Genomic DNA, 22,032 nt, shown 5'->3' with positions numbered 1-22,032 from the left:
AAGGAAAAAGAAAAAAATAAAAAGAAAAAAAACAAAAACAAAAAAAACTGTTATGGGAGAAAATGAAGAAATCCCCTATCATAACAAGCCTCGTTCCAAGAAAAGGTGGAAACACCCTTGGACGAGAAGCTGACTGTGGAAAAGATGGTAACACCCCACAGTTCAGGATAGCTGACTCATCACCAGCAAAACCTCTTCAACACAAGTAATTTGAAGCCACTTCCCTTGGTGCGATGTCTCTGCAATATCAGCCCGTCTCTCCTTCTTAACATACGATTCTTCTTACAAGTCATTGAAGTGTGAGACTTGTAGGCTGCCTCCCTAGGTACGCCTCCTCTTCAAGATCCCGATGACAAAAACTGCCGACACGATCTTCATCACCAACCCCTTGAGTGATGTGAGCTTTCATCCTAACAGGTTGGGGACGTGATTATGGGCTGCCCTCTATATCTATCAGTGAGCGTGAGATAGAGGGTAGGGAAGTGACCAGTATTTCCCTTTAAATCAAATGAGAGGTGAGTTGTGTGAACAGTGTTATACGCACGGAATGGGCCTCTCAATGCATAATGCACTATCTGTTCTTGTGCACTGCACCATAAGGCTCCCTGGCCTTCCTTCTTGCACTGTATGCCGGCACAGGGTGGGATGCATAGTTGCACCATCAACTGCGCACAAGGCATACAACCTCTGCACAAGTGACAGTGACGATTACATCAATGGGTTTTAGGAATGGGCTACCCTCTGTATCTTTCAACAGAGCGCGAGATAGAGGGTGTGCTGAGTGTGACTGGTGTTTCTTCAATTAATTATTGAGAGGTAAGGATTGAGAGACGTTACGACCATTGGAGTCAGGTACGTTCCCGTTTCCCTATGCACCCACAAGCTGGGTTTCTGCCATCAGCACAGAACACGTCACTCTGTTCTGTACACTGCACTACAAGGCTCCTTGGCATTCCTACTTGCACTTATGCCACACGGGGTTGGACGCACTGATGCACCATCAATTGTGCACCTTGACATACTCTCTTCGCACAATTCCCTTGTCGATTCCTAAACTGGACGTGAGCTATGGGTTTCATCATTCTTTCCTTGAGTGATGTTCGTCATGGGGCGAGTGACTGCTCTTTCAATCCATTTGAGTGATCGTGAGTTCAGTGCAATATCTCTCGCCATCGATGAATTCCTGTGATTCCTTCAACCATCTACCTCCTTGGGTGCTGCCACTTGGTCCCTGCCACAAAGGACGTAGGACGTGTGTTGTGAAGATACCTTGTTACCTCCTGCAGCCGACGACGCCACCAGATGCAACCTCGATATAGTCGACATTCCTCCTCAGCAATATGGGCCACATTTTTCTAACCCTATAACTTTTGTTTCTCAATACTGGTTATGTATTAAGTGTGGGGACATCATGGTTGGTCTGATGTGATGTACCATGTCTTTGATGTTCGGTTTACCCTTCCGCTAAGGTCTTAAGTGTGGAGATGCGTCCCTGCGTGTCTATGTTGTATATCCCCATATATATACCCTGTTTTGATCATGCATCTATGCCATGACTTCATTTTACCCTGATGGGGTCCCTTCCATTTCACCCTGTCCTCGAGGTTGTTCCTTGACCGTTTGCCCTTATTCTTGGTTTTGCACTTCTTTCATGTGAACGTATCCTACGTTCACCAAAATCCCAATCCAGCCCTACAGTCTTGTTCATCCCTTTGAATTGCCTATTTTTATTTTTTACCAACCCCTATTCCGACAAATGGGTCTCAAGTTATTAATTTTTGAAGTAATTCTCATAAATTAGATAATTTTCCATGTGAACACATCTTTGTTACTTCGGAACCCTAATCTGATGCACTAGCCCTATCCTACCCATTCCCCTTGACATTTTTCCTTTTTATTCCGTGTCATTCTGATGCACGGTTTATCCGCTATTAATTTTTACAGGTTTTTGAGCCCTTTCGTACCTATTTTTCACATTTTTCCATGTGAACCTGCCTTGTTTTCATCGGAATTCCTTTTTAATTTGGCACTTATGTCCTGCCAGCCTTTCCCCCACTTTTTTCTTTTTCCTCCCCCTCTGTCGACTGTCAGATTTTTAGTTATTAATTTTTTCGGGTGTTTTTCGGTGTGTTTTTTGTGTTTTTCCTATGTGAACCCCTCCTAATTTTCCCCAAACTGAGTTTTGATGTGACAACCCTGTGAATTTCTTTCTTTCGAACATTTTTCCTTTTTACTGTCCTCTATTCCGGTGTACGGGTCTTCCCGTATCAATTTCTGAGTCTATTTTCAGGCCCATTTTTTGGGTTTTTCCCATGTGAACGCATCCTATCTCGATCGAATTTGTGTTTTATTATGATAGGGTTGTCGGACACATTGTTCTACACATTTTCCTTCTTTTCGCACTTTGTTCCAATTTCACAGATTTTTCGATATTCATGCCCCTATGTATTTTCAGGTTTGTTTTTTGTGTTTTTCCCATGTGAACACCTTGATTTTGCCCGGAACCCGTGTTGCATGTTTCCATCATTTTTCCCTCGCCTCCTGGCACATTTTTTCTTCTTACAGATTTTTGATCTGACAGACGGTTTGGATTTTATTAAATTTTCTTCCTTTTTCCCGTTAACCGCGTTTCTCACCTCACGCGTGAACACACCTGTTTTTGGTTCTACGCATCTCGGGACGCCCCCATGATGTCCATGGCTTGCGCGTCACCGTCCCTGCCCGTTTGACCCCGTCACTGTAAATTTTTTTACCCCTGCCCGCGCATGCGCACGGGCAAGGGGTGTGTTTCTTGCCCCTCGAGTTTCCTTTATTATTATTATGTATTTATTTTTCATTTAAAAAAAACACAAAAAACAAATACAACCACCAAAAAAAAAAACACACAACACAACCTAATCCTAAAAAAAGACACACAACAAAGAAGCAAAAACAAAAGAAAAAGAAAAAGAAAACCTACCTGTGTCGGCCGACGTGTCCTCTCCTTCCTCCTCACCCTTGCTCCCTCCTTCCTCCCCTTCCTCTCTTGCTTCTCCTTCTCCTCCTCCTCCTCTCTCTCCTTGGCCCTTCGCTGCCTACGACACCTGCTTGGTTCGCCTCGGCCGCCCGTTGCTCTGTGCCTCTCCCACCCCCGCCATGCCATGAGGACAATGCCGCCGGTCGTGGAAGACATCAACAGTCGCCGTTCTCTGCCTCTCCCTCACCACCCACGTCAGCAATCGCCGCCCTCTGCCTCTCCCTCATCGCCCATGTCAACTGTCGCTGCCCTTTGCCTCGCCTAACGCCACCCACATCAGCCCCGTCGCCGCCCACTGCTCTAGCACGCCGCCTCCCTGACGGGTCTGCACCTGGAAAACGTCGCCCTCCGCAGTTTCCATGCCTTTCCTCCCCTCGGACGCCGTCGTCTCTCCGCCCGCCACCGTCAGACGCCCGTCGTTGCTGCCGGACACCGTCGTAGCCACCGCCGCCACACCCGCAGCATCCTCCGCCTCCTCCTCCTCCTCAACCGCCACCCTCCACCTCCACTCCCTCCACCACCCTCCAACCTCCCTCCTCCACCTTCACCCTTCTCCTCCCCTTCCTCCTCTTCCTCCTCCACATATCCATGTGCTATATATCTTGATTTAATTCTTATTATTAAAAAAAATAAAAAACACACAATAGAAAAAAAAACAAATAAAACAAATTGACCCAACCAAACTATCAACATAAAACAAACACACTTAAAATACAAAACAAAAAAATATAAAATAAAAAATTTAATAATAAAATAAAATAAAACAAAAACACTAAGGTGATTTATTTTTTGTTTAGTCAGTGGTCTTTGATTTTTTTTAATTGAATTCATTGCTTTTGGGAGACTACTCCGTGTGCCTTCAGTCCATTGCATACACACCCCTACCAGGTATTCATTTTGTGAGCTTTATTTATTTTCATTATCCCGTTAACCACAATTAATTGCTAAAATGAACTTTACGCGCATTTGTGCTAAATACACAATGTAATAATTTTAAAAATCGACCGGTTGTTCACTTTGCATGCGCTACATGCGCTTAAGAGGCACCTTAATTTTTAGTAAAAATGAACTAGCCGTCACGAAAAAGCACGCACTGGCAAAAAAATGCTCCACATCACTATTAATTTTTAATTAAGGAATTTGCATTTAGAGACCCAGTCTGGAAATCGTAGTTCAGGTTGCGATAAAGCACCGTTTCACCCTAATAATTTGTAATTAAAATTTTAAGAAGGAACCGTCGTTTTCTTATTAAGGTTTATAACCTAATAAAATGTCACTCATTGTTAATAATTTCTTAAAATGAACCCTTCATTAAAAAAATTCCCCCTCACTGCACTTTTTTCTTCTTTTTAATAAATACGCTTCGTGGGATGGGCGCGTAAAAGTCTTTTAGTTGACATTGATGGTCAAGGTTATGGTCCGGTCTTGAGATACATTTTTTTTGTCTTATGATTTGTCTATGTGTTACGATTACGGGTACGGTGTGTAGTTCTTTCTTTCTTGCCTGATACGGGGATTTGGGTACATGTTTGTTGCATCGCATGAAGTTTTCGGTCGCATATGTGTAGAGGTCATGCCGAATTTTTTCTAGGATGTGTATTGTCTGGGGTGGTAAATGGGTTAGTTACGTCTATGTATGTATGTGTGTCCTTATTTTGATTGATTTCTTTTTGATAGCCCTTTGGTTGTTTTGCAAGCATTCTTTATGGCTGTCTGTGTTGTGGTGTGTGTGTTTTTCATCTAAATGGCGCCTCATGCTCCTCCTCCTATCCAGTATGTCCCGCTGGTTAGTAGGGATTATTCTTCCCTATTGGCTTTTGAGCCTATAGCGAAAGTAGAACTCGCGACTTTCATAGCTGCTTCATTCCCCTTGATTCTAAAAGATCCATCCATGTGTGATGAGTTTCTTGCCTCATACAACAAGAAGTCAGGACTGGTCCATGGTACTTCCATGACATTGACACCCCGCGGGTTAGGGAAGGCTTTGTCTCTTCCCTACAAAGGAGAGCCCTTTGTTACAGCTAGACAACTATTCTCCAATGATGAGCTTTTCAAGCTGTTACAGAAGTAGACCAAGAAAATTTTGGATGTCAAGAAAGTGATCAACACTTCAGGAGTTTCTTTTTCCATGATCATTGATCCTATGTGGAAGTTGGTCTGCCAGTTTCTCCAAGACAGGTTTATGCCTGCCAAAACGCCATCCCATTACTTGTCCAAAGAGCTCTTTACAACTTCCAGTATGGTGTTAAAAGGAGTGGCTATTGATTGGAGCACTTACCTACTCACAAAGATGGATCAACATTTCGTCAAAGTAACCAAGGGAAATGTCACAAACATCATATATGGGTCCTACCTGTATGCTTTCTTGACATACTTAAGCTTAAAGAAGGGTGTGCCTCCACCTCCTCCATCTAATCTAGTACCTCTTCCACCACCTTCAGTGAGTCAAAACCTATTGATATAGAGGATCTGAATTCTCCTCCTCCCCTGGTCATTCTGCGAAAACGCTTAAAGCGGGTGGCAGATAAAGCTCCTTCAGTTCCTCCTTCAGTTACAATTCTTGCCACATCTGGCAGTGACCTCCCTGCTTATCTCACATGTACCAACCTGTTCGGGGCACATAGAGAGGGTTCCTTGGACATATCAGTCCCTTCATTGAAGAGTCTGGTGTCGGGAGATTCATTCCATTCCTTTGTAAAGACATCCAGAGTTCGATTGAACTTTCAATGACAGCCTATGTTCAACAGTTGTATGCTTCCTTTTATGAAGAACTGATGCAGTCCAAAGACCAGTTACACAAGGCAACATTAGAGTTAGCCTCTGCTAAAGACACACTGGCATATCTATTTAAGTAGATGGAGCAACAAACCCAAATGATTGAGACCCAAAGAGAAGATATATCTTCTTTGAAGATTCAGTTAACAGAAGCTCAATTAGAGGTTACTAGAATCTTAGAGGAGAAGGAGAGGATGTCCAAAGAGGCTTAAGAGTTTCAAACTCTTTTAGATGCAAAACTCTCAGCCTTACAGACTGCTCATGACACAGTGGAATCACAAGCCTCCCAAATCAAGCAATTGCAAGACCAACTGACACAGTCACGGTCTGTTTCTCCAAGTCCTAATGTTCTCCTGCTCCCTTCTCTCTCAAAGCAGGACTTGGCAGTTCTCTAGAGATAGGCTACCTTGTGTTCTTTATTTCAAGATAAAGTGGAAAGATTGCAGTCCAGGATGGATCTGCTATGGTCTACATTTGAGCATTTCCAAGAGTATGTTCCTCTGGACCATTCTTTCTTTGTCCACTATCAATGGTAGAACTTGTCCTTTTACATGAAGCTTTCAACGATGGATCTTTCTTTTCCAGAGGATGGTTGGAGTGGGGCTTGGTCTCTTGAGTTACTAACAAAATTGGTTCGTATGGTGTTTGAAGATTCTGTGATGACGGATACCATGTTGCTGTCATACATGTATCTATGGGGAGATCTATTGATTCCAGATGAAGTAGATATGGCCTAGTATATGGGAGACATGGTTTTACAAGCTGTTTTGTATGTCAACTATTTGGAGTTGCAAATAGATGACATGTTCCAGAGTTGCTCCTCAAAAGTGGCTACTTGCCTTGATAATTTTTGGCACTCAATGATTGATTCTGTGGTCCTGAATCAACATCAAAACACAGCTTCTACCTATGTACAGAGCACTAACGAACTGAGGGTGGATCTCTTAGCTCACCTTTCCAAAATCCATCCATTTGATTCAACCTTTTTTTATGCCTATCCATCAGAGAAGATCTGTCTTAGGTCCCTCTGTTCCTAGCCTATTGTACTACCAACAAATGGCTCATCACTATGATACCTATCTTTCCCTTTATCAAACCAATTCAACAGTAATCTTACCTCTTCTTTTCCAACCTCAATCTTTTCCTCAAATTTCCATATTTACGTATTGCTCTTTTATCAAAGATAAAGTATTTTCCCCTTCTCCACCATGCCCTTCACCATCTATCCATATACCTTCTACCTTTCCTGTTTATCAATTAACACCCTTCCTAACTGATTCCCTAAAATTTTCAGCCACTCCTTCTTTAACTTATTCCTCCTTTTATAAATTTTCCTACCCATCTCTTCATCCTCTTTTACTTATTCCACTTCCATCTCCTGCCACTTCTATCTCTCAACCCCCTCAGTTGGTTAGTGAATACGAAGGGTTTGATCAGCAGATTCCAAGAAGAAGAGGATGGAGCTCGACTGATTCTCTTACAAGATCTCAAATTAACTAGTCAATAATTCCAGGAGATTGGACAACTGCCAGTCAAGTATACCAGAATTACCTTCATTTTGCTCACCAATATTCACAATCTCTAGATCCTTCGGTGAGATTGACAGCTCATTTTGCTTGGTATCTAGTATACATGTATAGGCATTCCCATAATTATCAAAAGTCCATTCCAAAACTTTGTATGAATGTCAATGTGAACATTGACTCCCACCAGTTGGATATCTTGTATTTTCATGCCCTATGTCTTCCTAGCAGATACATTGTTTTGCTAGAAAGGATGTGCTGCTTGTAGTTCTTTCAAAATCCTCCAAAGACATTTGTAGATGAATCCTTCTCCATGGATCGCTTTCGAAACCATCAAGCCTTCAAAAGGGATCATCTTCATTGATGCCTTTGCAATGTATCTTGGATGATTCTTAATGATATATCTCTATTTTTGGAGGTGTCATTTAGATGGTTGTGCTAGTTTTTATTTGTGTGTGTTGTAATAATTGTATATGATGAGTTCGTGCTGATTGAGAATAACTTGTTCGAGAGCTCTTTTCAAACGATTGATGGTGGATGGAAAGCCTATGGTGCAAAGCTAAAGAGAACCTCTCATATCCTTTATAAATTTGTTATGGCTTTTAAATTATTAATCAGATGATTTATTGAATAATGGGAGTTTTCCGTTAGTAGTTTTTTCTATCAGATACAGGTGATAAGTTGGGATCGTGGTTTAGCAAGATTATTGAAGATCCGACGGAAGATCCAAATTGAGCTCTTTAATGAACTTATATTCTTCTTTTTCTTAGGTCGCGAGGACACTTCCTTTCTAAGTGTGGGGATATGTTGAGAGTGGAAAAAGACTAAATTTTTGATTGATTTTTGTTGTTTTTGAGGTCTGAATGATTGATTTTTGATGGATTTAGAGTGATATATGGTTGTTAATGAAAGTATTTGAGAGTGTTTTGGATGATATTGATTATTTTTGGGAATTTCATGATGATTCTCAGTAGAGATATGAAGCTCTATGATGTTCTGATAGGTTCTGATTGGTTTTGTATACCTATTTTATAGCTTCTGTTTTGTTCTGATTGTCTTCTGTATGAAGCATGGATTGATGATTGATGAAGATTGATATCTTTTCGAAGCTTATTGAATAGTTTTTGATAGTTTGGAATGATTTGAGTATGAGTTATGAGGTTCTGATGACCTTTTGTAGACCCTCTGTAGAGCCTGTGTCTCTGCTCTATCTCTGTACTGTAACTGTACTGTAGTTGCTCTGGTACTGTACTGTAACTGTTATGAAGACCTTCTGTAAGTGTTTTGTAGAATGTACGTGTGACTTTGAGAAATTTTTCTAACCTTTGGAAAGGATGAATCTAAGTTCAAAAGAGCTAAAACAAGTGGAAGAAGCAACTGCTGAAGACTGAAGAGAAGACTAAGTGATAGTAACAGTAGTAAGCTGTGAAAAGACATTGTAGTGGCTCTGGTGACTCTTCATATCAGACATACATCTTGGGAGGTGCATCCACGACCTAAGAAGGATTATTGAGAGTTATTATGAGAGTATTGTAGTGAGGAGATGATGTACTATTGAGAGAGAGAGAGAGAGAGAGAGAGAGAGAGAGAGAGAGAGAGAGAGAGAGAGAGAGAGAGAGAGAGAGAGAGAGAGAGAGAGAGAGAGAGAGTCAATTCTATCAAAACAATGTAACTATATATGAGAGATTGACAGAGAGAACTATGAAGATATTGAAGATGAATACTATGTGATTGATTTCCATTCAAAATATGGTGTATTCTTTTGTGTTCTTTGTTCTATCTTTGGATTATATGAAGATGTCGAAGATTATGGTTGATTCTATCAAATCCGTGGGAGATATCTACTATGATGTTGCGTGAAGATTTGCTGTTTTCTTTGTTTTGATTATCAAAAGAATGAAATAAAAGCTTGTTGATGTTACAAGATAGATTTTCTTGCAAGAGAATTCACTTTTCCTTGGTGTTCCTCTTGGGGCTCCAATAAAGTTGGTATATCACACCTATGGGTGCCTAACATGTGGAGCTAATCCATGCGCCGAAGGCAAGAGTAGTAGCAATGGCATAGAGAGAGAGAGAGAGAGAGAGAGAGAGAGAGAGAGAGAGAGAGAGAGCACATGTATAGAGATGTAGAGAATTAAAGTGAAAATGAGTTTGGAGATTTAACATTTATGTAATTGGGTTTTAAATAAAAATTCTTATAGAATTTTTAATCTTAAAGTTTCAAATTAAAACTAATCATAGATAATTTATTTTTCAATAATTGAAAGCCACCATCAAAACTACTCAAATATACAAATGCTTCATTATACTTCATTAAATCCTCAAATGTGTTTGGATTGCTAAGTATGTTCAAGTCTAATTAGAGAAAATATTGGATTTTAAGCAGAAAATATCTAAAAGACCTTCAAACACAACAACTAGAAATCTAAATATTTTCAACACTTATTTTTATTTCTTCCAATAACAGAGCGAGTGCTAAAAAAATGAGTAGAACAGATGAGCTACAATATATCATCATGCAAAGACAATATTCCAAAGACTACAAAACTCCAGCTTGCAATTTAATCGTGATTTTAACCAGCACGATTGACTAATAATAACATATATAATCACATGCTTGGATCACAGTTAACCAAAATTATCAAAATTAAAAGTACAGAGATGTTTAAAAAATTTTGTATTCGCTCTCTTTATAAGAAATTTTACAAGAATTCCACTATCTCAAGAATATATGGAGAAGCACATTGCTTACATATCAGGGATTGGTTACTACTACGAGTCCTGACCTTTCTATTATCTAACTTGAAATAGAAGTTGCACATGGTCTCATTGGACATTAATTGGATTTCTTGTCTTAGAAAAGAAATGAACCAATGACTCTCTATGTTGATTACAAAAGGATTATGACCATTTCACAAGATAACCACATCTATGAGAGTTGTATGTGTCTCATCTTGGGTATCTTAATCCAAGCTAATCCACTCCCCTCGCAAAAGTCACCATCTTCTATATCAAAGTTGAATGCATAGAGTTTGTCTAGCAATGAAATATATTTAATTAAAAATATATATAGTAAGTAAAAGTGACTAACTTAACAATTCATCTAAGTAATATATCTATATCAATTAAATCAAGGCATATAATTTAGTAAAAAAGATTTACTTGAATATAAGATCTGATTGGTTGACCCTGCACTCAATTGCCTCATCAAAATTTGTTCTTTTGACTTGCATGACTTGCCCAATACCTAACTCATCCATTCCTCAGACGAACACTTGCATTGATAAGTAATCTTTGTTTTCTTGAGAACCTCACATGAACCAAATAATTGTGCAAACGATGAAAATTGATTAAACCAACTAAGATGCACATCTTTGGAGCTTGTGGTAGGTCTCATAGCACTATTTATATCAAATTTATATTCGACTTACATGCTCTTGAAAACTCCAAGCTACCAAATCAACCATTCATAACTAGATAATGGTGGCAATGGGACATGCTACAATCTCTGACTTTCTACTACATACAATGAATCATAAAAAAAGTTATTTTGAGTTGCAAGTTGACTTGTAGAGTTATGATCATATATCAAAAAACCTATGTCTTCATGCCAAACATGTATCTTGTTGCTCAAACGTTTCACATTCTACCATTCATGTAGAGTCCATGCATATAGAGTTGTCAACAAAACATATTTGAATTAGAACATTGTAAAGATGATAAAAAACAAATCTGATGCAAAAGAATAAACAATGATAAAATTTAGAGACTTACTGTTTTATTTATATTTTGCAATGTAGTTCTCATCGTGCACACATATTTGTTTATGCATATAAATATGTTGGAGCAACACTTCTGTTAATGTACTTGTCCCAGTAAATACTTTTATGAACTCTAAAATTCTACCTTTCCAATGTTTGCTAGCTGGGGTCTGCAATATCCTTATGCTTGACCTTGAAACTTCATTGAGTACTTGGATGTATCAAAATCCAATCCAACTTATAGTATTTATCACAAATGCAATTACCAATACTATATGTCCTACTAAAGAACTCCATTGCAAGTATGTTACTGATGTTTTTCCTCTATGAAGACATCTATATTAACTAAATACAAAAGTTACCTATCAACAAGTTTTTATGTGCTATTTTTATTACATGTAAGTGAATTTTTTGATATATAGAATCATTATTATAACAATATTTTCATGCACAAGCATCCCTTTGTCATTTCACATATACAATTCTAACATTACGCAATGTTATGAGGATGTAGCATTGATGCTATCTCATGATATTCCATGGTTTTAGAATCTAAATAAAAATATCTTAACGAGATAACAAACTAACAAAATCTTTTCTTATTCATAACATTTTAATTTTGGACTTCTAAATAAAAATTATTAACATTGTAAACGTAATGTTCAAATCTATACTAGATATTTCTTCCTATTGATCCTAACTATATGTCAACATTGTAAACGTAATGTTCAAATCTATACTAGATATTTCTTCCTATTGATCCTAACTATATGTCAACAACAATCATTCATAAAAAATATGTATAGGTGATTTACATTTAATCATTGTAGAAGCAACGTGCTTGAGAAAATTTGTAGCCCTCAATCCTAAGGCTCTTAAAAAAGAAGTTGATTTTTGGACAATAAGTGTATCTTACTGAGACGAAAGCCTAGGATACAATAGCAAAAGGTAGTTTAACTTAGAAAATGCATAATTTACAAATGTTCTCTCCAAATGCAATGATATTTAACCATGAAGTAGTTTTAAAAAGAGGACATTGTACGAGAAATTCTTTTCACAAAGAAGCCGAGAGATGTTAAACAAGAAGTTGAGTTATTATAAAATCATTGTTCCTTCATTGTGATTCCTCGAGTACAAAAACAAAAGAAATCTCACGTCAAAGCATGCATATATCTTACATAAGATTTTTCCAAATGAGTTGAAATTTAACCATGGAGCAACAAAAAAAAAAGACAATATACATGTGGCTCTCTTTCTAGGATGTTGAAGATTTTGAGTTTTTAGAAAATCATTGTTTTTCACTATGGGAGATCTTTGGAGTACAAAAGCAAAGGAAAGCTTAGTATGAATATAACTTGCATAAATTTTGTCCAGACAAGACAAGGAGGTAGATAAAACATGCATAAAATCTCTTAAGAATGTGAAATGCTTAAGTATAGAGTAAAGTGTCCACTTCAAGAAATCCACACAATTCAAAAATATTCATGATAATTTTTTCCACATTCTAAGTCTTGTCATTTCAACATTGATTGACACTTAAGGCATGTTTGTTTTCTTCTTTTCTAGTTTTGTTTTTTTGCTTGGTTCCTTTCCACCTTACCCCCTCCCTCCCCTGGGAATGATTTGAATCCTTCCTAGGATTGGAGAGAGAAGGGCTAAGGACATTTAAGTGTGCGTGGGTGGGATTTTACCTTGCAAAAGGCAGGCATAGAAGTGTGGATTATATTCCCAACTAAGCATGGCGGTCCTTATCGTGAGGTCTGGTGCCTATGTGTGTGATATAGGTTGGGACATCAGTGATAATATCACCAGAGTTGATCCTGCTAGCAATGTGTAGATCTTCTTCAATAAGAAATTGATCTAGGTAAGGGTGGCTCATGACGTGATCTTCCAATGATTGCCTGTGAGAGTGATGGCCAATACCCTAAAAGAGATAGGAGCTATGTAAGTGGGATCATACTCAGAGGTCTTAATGGCGTGTCATTGTTTAGCATTGGTCATGATTTGGGAGCCTTCTTGTTCCCACTAAAGTCAAAGAGCATACCATTTGCATAAGAAAGAGGAATTGTTGGCAAGGCTACTTCAACTTCTCAATTTCTTGGTCTATGGCAAGGACTTTGCTCTTGACATAAGATGTGATTATGTGTTGTTTGCATGCTTGTTGAAAGGAGAGCTCGGTGGCAATGATTTCCTTGACTGCCTAGGTAGTTTTGACAAATATGAGTTCAGATTCCTCCCATGAGCAAGGTAGCATTTGCACTTTCGTTTTTCTAAAGGCTCGTCTAAAAGACCTAAGTCCAGTCGATTGTAACTCTTAGCAAGCATGGTAAATGTGGCATCCAAGCATCTGAGAGGCAAGCAACCAAGTCATTGCCTATATTCTCGGCTAAGTCGGCAGCCAAGGTTAGAATGGATCTCCTCTAATAAGAGGATCTAAGGCCAGCAGGTGGCTTAGGTTTGGTGGGGCTAGACAGTTCAACAGCAGGCAGGTGTAGCTTTGGTTACGGTTTTGGCTTGGTGCACTAGGGTTAGCCCATGTAGTGGGTGGTGCACTACCAGACGCATGGGTAGCAATTGAGGTACTAGCAGGGCAAGGTTGAGGTTTTGTACAGTAGCAAGCTGTGGTTTGGGTCAATAGACTTGTTGAGTCTCACAGGTTTAGGTTCTAGAAGGGTAATTGGCCTTGCAGCCACCATAGGATTTTGTGGCATTGATGCTTGATTTGACTGATGCTTCGTGTGGTCAAGCTTGAGGGAAGAATTTGAGTAGTGTGCTTGGCCATCTTGGCTTTAGGCACCCAAATCTAGGTATTACCCTCGTAATAGCCTTGCTCTTGCAATAAGGTTTTGGGGACGCATCGCAGCTTGACCGTTTGTCGATGCCTGTAGCTTCTTCTAGACCTCCTAGGTTTCAAGTGAAGGTTTTAGGCTTTGTGAGCTCATGGTTGGGTGCTCTTAGGTGGCAGTCTTGGATGTTTTGGTACCCATTTGCAATAGGTGATCAAGGGTTTTAGCTTTGTGGTCGGCTTTTTGGTGGTGCTGAGGTTTGGTGGGGTGTGATGAGTCACGACCCCCCTCCTTAGGCGTGATGGTGGAATTCTCTATCGGTGGCTTTGCAGACTATGATGGAGTCGTGTAGCCCCCCTAGCTGAAGGTTGTGACAATTCCTACATTGCCAATGGCCAGGGGAATATGCTATGATTGGTAGTCGACATTACAATGGGCCTGCTTACAATGATTCCTTGCTTGCATCTTTTGTGTTTGGCAACACGTAAAAGACCATGGGCAAGCTTTTAGACTCAATAGCGATTGCAACTTTGCACTTTCTCAGAAGTGCATACGATCCACCCCCAAATGGCCTAAGTTTGGCATTAGTGGGCTATAACTGTGGTTTGCCGATTTGAGTCCAATGATCGTGAGTCAAGATATTAAAGTCAATGCCCTCATTGATCAATTCTTCAATGGGATGTGTCTGTTGGGCTATAACGGTCATGCATAGGTAAGTTGGAGCTATGGCTTTCTCATCCTCATCCTCAATCTTTGTAATGGCGACCTCTGCCCACTTTGTGAGATAGTCAGTGGGGACACAATGATGTACTTGGCTTGCGAATATTGGGCTGCGGGACTAATAGGCCTAATGAAGTCGATCCCCCATTTCTAGAGTGGTTGTCTCACAATGATGAGACTTAGCTCCATTTTTTCCTTGTTGCGAACTGGCACCTTGGTTCGTTGGCAATCGTCACAGTGTTTCAAAAATCATGCCGCATCTCAAAAAAGTGTGGGCCACCACAATTGAGACTACAACACCTTGCAAGGATGTAATGTCTCCACTGAAGTGTCCTCCTGCAATTCCACTGTGCACCTCAACTAGTATGTCGTGCATTTCGTGCTCGCACATGCATCTCCGCAGCAATCCGTCTTGCCCTAGCCTATAGAGTTGGCCTGCTATTAATTGATAGGGTTGGATTTTGAGAATAAGCTTCCTAAGTTAGGGGCCTTCTCTATGGGTTGATCAAGTAGTCTATGCTTCAACACTTGGACTATGTCGTCTGCCCAGTATGGCATCAAGTCAGCCCTAAATAGATCTCTTTTGTTGGATAGGGTGAATAGATGTGAATTTGGTAGTTCATCTCCAATGCCCTGCCTATAGCAACTTCTCCCGTGGGTATGAAAGACATATGATCGTCCATATAGTGTTTTTTTCCCTTGCATATGACAACAGAGAAGTCAAATTTGAGAAGCACAAGTAACCATTGCGCTATGCATCCTATAGCACAGGGTTTGTTTACTAGATACAATGAGACTTGATGGTCAATAAAGAAAATAAAGGGCGTAGCTAGAAGATAATGCCAAAATTTCTTTATAAAAAACACCATGACTAACCCCTCTTGTTCGGTTGTTGAGTAGTTCATTTTTGTATCTGTGAGTTGTGTGCTAGCAAAGCTCACTAGATAGTCTAGATTGTGGTCACCAAGCTAGCACAACACAGCTCCCATTGCGAATTTCAAAGCATCAATATAAACACGGAAGGTTATGTTCTAGTTTGGGGCTCTTAAGATTGGTGTAGTGGTTAGAGTCTTCTCCAATTCCACATATGCATGCTGGCATTCCTTGGTCCACTCGAATATTATTAGTAGCTTGTATACAGGGGTCTAGCAATCAATGCATAGTTTAGTACAAATCATCGATAGTACCCCGTATGGCCTAGAAAACACTGAACTCCCTTGTAATCAATTGGGGGTGGAATATTGACAATAACCCTAACTTTCGAGAAGTTAGTGGCAATGCCATTCTTGGACACCACATGCCCTAGGATGCATCCGTGCTTTACCTAGAACTGGCACTTTAAGGGGTTCAACGAGAGGTGATATAGTCTACACTACTCAAAGATTGCTTGAAGTTTGTCTAAGTGTTCCTTCTAATTGGAGTGAATACACAAATCATCAACGAATACCTCTAACTCTTTCCTAAGCATGTCTTTGAAAATTGTACACATGAGTCTCTAAAAAGTAGTAGGTGCGTTAGTCAATCCGAAAGGCATGACTATGTAGGCAAAGACACCCCACTCATCAGTGGTGGGCGAAGGAGGTCTTGTGCCTATCGTTAGGGTGGACTTGCACTTGGTTGTATCATGAGAATCCATCCAAAAAATTGTAGGCCTCCTTGCCTACCACTCTCTTGAGCATGTGTTTGGTATATGGCAATGGATAATTATCCCTCTTGGTGATAGCATTCACTTTCTTATAGTTGATGCACACTCTAATCTTTCCATTCTTCTTCAATATGATTAGTATGGGTGAGACCCAGTATGTGTGCTCAATCTCATAAATGAATCCTACCCTTAAGAGCTTGTCAATTTCTTCCTGGACTGTGTGAGCCTACTTAGGATTTATAGGGTACGGTCGTTGCTTGATCAGCGTTGCGTCAAGGATCATGGGGATATCATGAGTTATGACACTTAGATTTACCCCTTTCAGCTCATTGAGGGACCAAGAAAAGACATCCATGTACTCTCAAAAGAGAGCCATGAGGCTTGCCTCCTCTTCCTCGATCAAGTCATCGGTAATAAAGACGGGTCAAGGTGTCCTCCCTCCCTTAGCCAAATTAACCTCCTTCACTTTGGCTTTGGTCCTTCAAATGGTTCATTTGCTTGCCCTTGTCGTTTTGCTCCTAGCAAGATTACTACCTTATCACCTTTCTTATACTTAGTAAATCGCTTTGGCAAGTCTTGTAGTTTCCTTTGCTCTTTCGCCTACATACCCCTATACTGCTTGTGACATTCTTCCTTCAACCTTTGGTGCCTAAATGGACTGGTAGGTTTCCTTTGGTGTGTCTAGTCTTAAGTGGTTGTGGCACCTTAGGATCACTGTCTACACTTACCTCAACTCAAAATCAAATTCTCCGTTTTTGCTAGAAGAGGGAGTCTCCCCTAGTGGTTGTAGCTCGGAGGGTGACTTTATCCTAAGAATGGGCGAAGCGTTCGACTAGGCAATGCCTGCTTGTTCGTAGTCTATTTCCCTCATGTGCTCTAGCCAGGTTCGATCACAATCCATGCACATGACCCCTCTCTCGATTCTAAAGGCATTCTTCCTATGCGGTTTGGAGTCAACTTGAATTTTCTCTATCACCTTTCCCTCAATGTCATATTCTATCGTGTCCAACTCCCCTTGGCTTCCATCAGTAAAGGAACACCAATCCTCACATTCTTTGCTAGAGCCATCCTCCTCTGATGAGTGCTCGTCATCTCCTAGGTCTTGATAGGGTCTTTCCTTCTCATTAGTGGCTAAGGCCCAATTGTACATTAATTTTGATTCATGCACTTTGGTCCATCGCCACTTAGGTTCATCCAAGAGATCTTGGAGAGATTTAAGGTTAGCGGCTAGGTTGTCTGCTAGCTTGCTTGTAAGATATTCTAGGATCTCTAGGAGTTCTCGCTTGTTACTTAGGACATGGAATTTGATGGGGTTAGATCGTCCATTCGAGCTTATGGCCATCATGTAGATTGGCACTAGGGGTGCATTTTTAGGCTTATCAGTTGTCTTAGTAGCTTGCTCATATTCCTCACTATCTAAGGATGGTAGGTCTATCGTGGCAAGCACGTGCATCCAATCTCGCTTATCCTCGAGACATGGGATATATTTGGTCAGTGGCCCATAAGATTCCCTAATCTGCCCATCACCCTTCAGCATGCTAGAGATGGCATCCAAGTCGATTGATGTGGTTTTCCATGTATCCATCTCTACTCTTGCTGCCTCTGTTTGATTTCCTAGGAAGATCAGACCATTGCCCTAGTCTTCTATGACCCGTGCATTGTGCATCTAGGATTGGCCTAACAGGATGTCATAGTCCACTCCCTTCATGACTACAAAGTCAACAGAGAATTTGATTCCCGAAATCCTCAAGGGCTAGTTCTTTAACACTCCAAATGGCCACACTTTCATCCATTGGATAGGGTGACATTGAACCTAGCATTCTCAACAGGCGGGTTACCCCAGTCTTGTAGTACTACATACCTCACCACACTAACTCCTGCTTCCATATCTACAATTCCCTTTCTCATGGTGTCTCCTAGTGCTAGGACCAGTAAGATTGCATGCATTTTGGTGCCTTCCCAAAAAGTATTCACGTGTAAGGACTTTGGCACTGAGTGCAATGTCAGGTTGGGTATCTGAGTTACCACGTCGTGGTCATGTAGATCAGTTGCCCCTTGCCCCATTGGTCCTTCAATCCACAGCTTCAATTCTTGCCATAGTGTCGAATGCTGCCTAAGCAAATATCCTAGGCTTAGAGTCATTGGGGTGGTTGCTAGCGTGGTGAGGAGGCCGTTACCTGCTTGTCTCTCTCCTAATCTACGTTTCTTGTCCAATAGCCCTGACTGGGTCGCTAGCCCATAGTGTGTAGGCTCTATTTAAGCGGCACTGCTTGTGGTACAGGTGCATTCCTCGACTTTGGTTGTGGAGGCGAGACTGGTGTGCTTATGCTTGAGAGATCATCGAGCTCATCTTTCAATATGGGCTCAGCATGCTTTAGGTGTTCCTAGGCTTCTTTTACCTAATCCTTGACCTTTTTGATTGCCTCGAGTTGGTGCTTTGGGTTGGGATACTCCCTAACCTTTGCACTCCCCTTCTCGACCATCTTTGGATCTGATGTTTCTATCTCTACGTCTGTTACCTTTTTTCTAGTAGGTAGTGTTGTAACACTCTCAGTTTTAGCGTGACCTTTGTGTTTGATTTCTTTCTCCTTCACCTTCGACTTTTCTTTTTGATTGAGGCTACGTCTAAGTTGCTCGATCTAGGTAGTGATATGCCAACCTGCTTTGTCTGCACGCGGATCATGACATGCAATTGGATGGGTGTGTCTTCTCCATTAAATGTCTCAACTCCAAACAACCCCAATGGTACAAATGGCTCATTTGCGGCATTAGAGGGTGGTCTTCATCTAGGGAATTAGGCAAACAAGTGAGTGATTCCACACTCTTGTCATCTAAGATCGGCCTTTTCTCGATTAGCCTACTCCCATTCAAGGCATCATGAGGAGTTATGTCTTGGGTGTCCACAAGTCCAACAACACGAGATTGGTTCTTGAGTTTGCCCTCCAAAGCCTCTGCCTCTACCTCTACCTGGCGCCATCACTAGTATAGGTCAGTAATCCATAAGGATTGCATTCCTCTTCATCATACGATATGTAGGGATGCACATAAGGCTCCTCTTTGTTCGGCTCCTCCACGTAGTGGACTAGAGCGTCGCTTTGGTGGATGGGTTATGTAGGGTCCAGGTGGTTTAGCTATGCGTGTGGGGTTTATCTCCATCCTTGGAATGGTTGGTTTGGTGTCATTAGGTGTCAGGAGAGCCATTGGGATTCCCCTTCTGAAGAAGTTTTGCAGCCTATTCACTAGGTATGGCTATCCCATATGGATGCAAGTATGGGAGTCTCCTCGTTGGTAGTCGGCAATGCATGAGATCGTGACCAAACCTACCGCAATTGGCACAAGGTTGGGAGCTCGGGTCCTGAAACTCAGCTGACAGGTGGTTTCTGCCACAATACACGCATTGGACATGAGGGCGTGTTGGTCATCTCATCATTTTTTGTAATTTGGCTAGATCTGTCTTCATCTCCGCTAGCTCATGACTTGCGTCCATGCCCTTTCCTTTATCCTGAGAACTTGGGCCTAATCTTTCACTTGAATTTGAAACTCTTTCAAAGTTTCTAGCATTCATCTCCTTTTAGGTTGAGCTCTTGGAGCTTCTCTCTTTGAGATGGTCATCTACTCTGATTGCCTTGTCTTAAGCTTGAATTGCCTACCAAGGCCTTGTAGAGTTTCTTGCTTGGCATCCCATTGATGAAGATTGTGGAGACTGATCTTTCAGTGGGCCGCTCACCAGTTGGGATCCTCTTAAAGAGACTCTGCACATAGGTGACATAGTCTCTGATGTCCTCCTTGTCTTTTTGCTTGACGTTCATCAACCTCACTAGAAGGTTATCAGTGTACCTAGGCTTAGAGAATCTCTTAATGAAGGGATTCTTGAGGTTGTTGAAGTCAGTCCACTTAGTAGCGTCTAGATTCGTGTACCAGGTTCTACCCTTATATCCTAGGCATAGATTGAAAGCTTGTGAGCATAAAGTAAGATCGGTGAGGCCGTTGGCCTCATAGAATTGCTCCAATTTCTCCATGAAACTATATGGGTCATCGTTTGGCTCATACTTGTCTAGCTGCATAGCCACGATAGGCATTCTTGATTGGCTCTTAGAGCCTTGTTTAACCCCTAATCCTGCAAGCAACGAGGTTGCCATTGTAGCAGTGCTCTACTTAGCTGATATGTTGTCTAGCAAACACTTCATAAGAAGTTCGTTGAGTGTGAGATCCCCTTCTAGCGCTCTTTCCCTTTTTGCGTCAGGTCCTATCCTATTTTGGCTTGGTAGGGCTAGCTCATTGAATCTCACGCATTTCCATGCTCTGTCGCAAGCTTCTAACTTGCTGCTCTTGATTGTAAGTCACTATGCCCTATAGACTTCCCATGCTAGCCTCCTCTCCTCTTTGAGGTCTGCTATGATATCCTCAAACATCTTATTGTGATGGTCTATTTGGGTCTGTAGATCATAGTTGGCAACTAGCTGTTGGATTTGGATTTATGTCGCGAACCCACCTAGGTCAATCTCTTTGTCCCGTCTGTGGTTAGTGCTTGACTTTGCCATATTTGCAGTCTCTTGTTCCACCAAGGTGTTGATGAGATTGATCAAGTCAGGTAGATCACTCCTCCAATGGTGTCAGTTCTTGCTTGGTCCTATGCTTGGGGTTCTCGAATCACTTGACTACATTTTAGGGTCTTCTCTTACTAGTGGGTTTGTTCTGATGGTTAGGTCTGAGTGAGTTCCTTATTATTTACAGACAAATCCTCAATTTAAGTTCACTTGGTATATGTGATGCTCCTTTTTGCGCACGTGGGAAATCAAGCTTTTGGATTTTCAGTGCAGTTCAAGTGATAAAATCAATGTGGGGTGCGAATGCAGAATGGAAAATGCAATTCACGTTATTTCCCTTTTTGTTCACAGCCTAATGTGGCTCTAGGTGTGTTCTCTAGAGTCTCTACTGCTCTTTACTCGGTTAGGGTGGAATTGGGGTCTAGTTTACCAAGGGATGGGTAATTTGACCTTGTATTTATTTTGCCCCATTGGTCTGATTCCTAGATTCGATGTTCGATTCTAGGTGGTCCGCAACTCTAATGGTCCACCAACTGAGGTTAGATTAAGATTAGTCCATCCAACGGTAGGATTCAAACTATCCAAGTCTGATTGGGTATGTCCAACTGGACACAAAGTGTTCCGAATGGTGTGTTTGGTTGGGGTTGTCCAACTAGATAAAAGGTCATCCAAATGGTACCGGTTTCGATAGGGTCCGATTGACCAGTCAGATGGTCCGATTCTACCAATCAAACTGTCCAATTGGTCCGATTAGTCTAGGAGTCAGACACTGAAGGACGGGTGGTCTAACTGTGGCAGACACAAATGTAGTTGCTGGCTCAGTCGATGCTAGCAGGGATCCCTAGGGTTTACTGCCTACAACCTTCCAGAACAAGCAATTAGAGTGTAGGGAAGGCCTGGAGGTACCTGGAATGAAAGATGGACTCAAAATCATCATGCTTGATTTATTCTGTACTTGCAGCTCTCTCTCTCTCCCTCTCAAGCTCTCTCTCTCTCACTAAAGTGCAGAAATGAGCTCTCCCCTATTGGTTTTGGGCTTTGAGGGTCCTATCTAGCCATCCTTAACCTTCCAGCTCCATGTCTTGCATGCCTTAAACCCCAAAACTCATTTTATCCCCCTTTTCTTTTCCATGTCCTACCTATTTCACAAAAGCAAAAACCTACTATTTCCTTGTAAGTTATTGGTCCTAATCTACCTAAATGTAACCAAAAATCACAAAGGAATCCTTGGGCTAAAGTAATCTACTTGTCTACTCATC

Source organism: Lygodium microphyllum, chromosome 8, assembly GCF_053477565.2.
Source record: "Lygodium microphyllum isolate KBCC chromosome 8, Lygodium_microphyllum_v1.1.10, whole genome shotgun sequence".
Classification (NCBI taxonomy): Eukaryota; Viridiplantae; Streptophyta; class Polypodiopsida; order Schizaeales; family Lygodiaceae; genus Lygodium; species Lygodium microphyllum.
This window is presented reverse-complemented; position numbering follows the sequence as displayed.